This window comes from Triticum dicoccoides, chromosome 6A (assembly GCF_002162155.2).
Source record: "Triticum dicoccoides isolate Atlit2015 ecotype Zavitan chromosome 6A, WEW_v2.0, whole genome shotgun sequence".
In the NCBI taxonomy this organism is placed as follows: domain Eukaryota; kingdom Viridiplantae; phylum Streptophyta; class Magnoliopsida; order Poales; family Poaceae; genus Triticum; species Triticum dicoccoides.
The window spans coordinates 67798834-67799926 of record NC_041390.1 but is presented as its reverse complement, the minus strand read 5'-3'; positions in this window follow the sequence as shown (position 1 = coordinate 67799926).

Genomic DNA, 1093 nt, shown 5'->3' with positions numbered 1-1093 from the left:
AAGCAAAAGGAGCATCGCCGGAATGGATGGAGTCGCCAACGAGGAAGACTATGACCAGTACGGTGATCCGATGAGGGAAGATGATGCTGATGACGATGAAGCATACGCCAAAAGAAGAATGAAGACTACATTACCTACGAAAGATCGTAATCCCTGGAGAAGGAAAAGTCACGACCATGGGCTCAATTATTCGACAACGAACAAAAGAAGGAAGAAGATCAGTCTAAAGCGTCGTCGTCGCCCAAGATGACAAACTAATCCACAAAGTTTGTGTGTGTCTAGCTATTTTGTATACCGCTGATAGCGGTTAAATGATGTAATATATATTATACTAATTATTATCCGGAGGATAACAGTGGTATTGCTCCAACGACAGACCAAATTAAAGGAAGGAAAGTGCGAAAGAAAGATAAGAAAAAGAAAAGTGCAAATAAAAGAAAAAGAAAAATAAAAAGAAAGGAAGTTTTGCAAAATGAAATGAAAGAAAAAGAAAAAGGAACTAAGAAGTTGTGGAAAATGAAATACAAGAAAAATAAAAAAAGAAAGGAAGGAAGTTAGTGGAATATGAAAAACAAAAAGAAAAAGAAAAGTGCAAATGAAAAAGAAAAAGAAAAAGAAAGGAAGTTTTGCAAAAAGAAAGAAAGTTTGTGGAATATGAAAAATAAAAATTAAAATAAAATAAAAATAAAAAGAGAAATAAAAATAAAATCAAAAGGAAGGAAGTTGTGGATTAATAAAAAGAAAAAGGAAAGGAAAAATAAAAAGAAAAAGTTAGTAGTAGCGCGTTTTGCCGAGGCGCACTATAGATAAGAAAAAGAAAAAGAAAAAGAAAAAAAGGTTAGCAGTAGCGCGTTTCTCTGCCCCGCGCTATAGCTAACTTTGCTATAGCGCGTTTTTTTGCCCCGCGTTGTAGCTAAGTTGCCTAGACAGCCACACATCTCTTTCCTCTCTCTCACTCTCACTCGATCCGATCGATCCCCTTTCTCTGTGTCGCACCTCCCCCGCCGCCGACACCACACCCGCCCACGCCGCACCAGACCCTGACGCCGCGCTCGCCCACGCCGCTGTCGATGCACGCCGCCCCGACACTCCC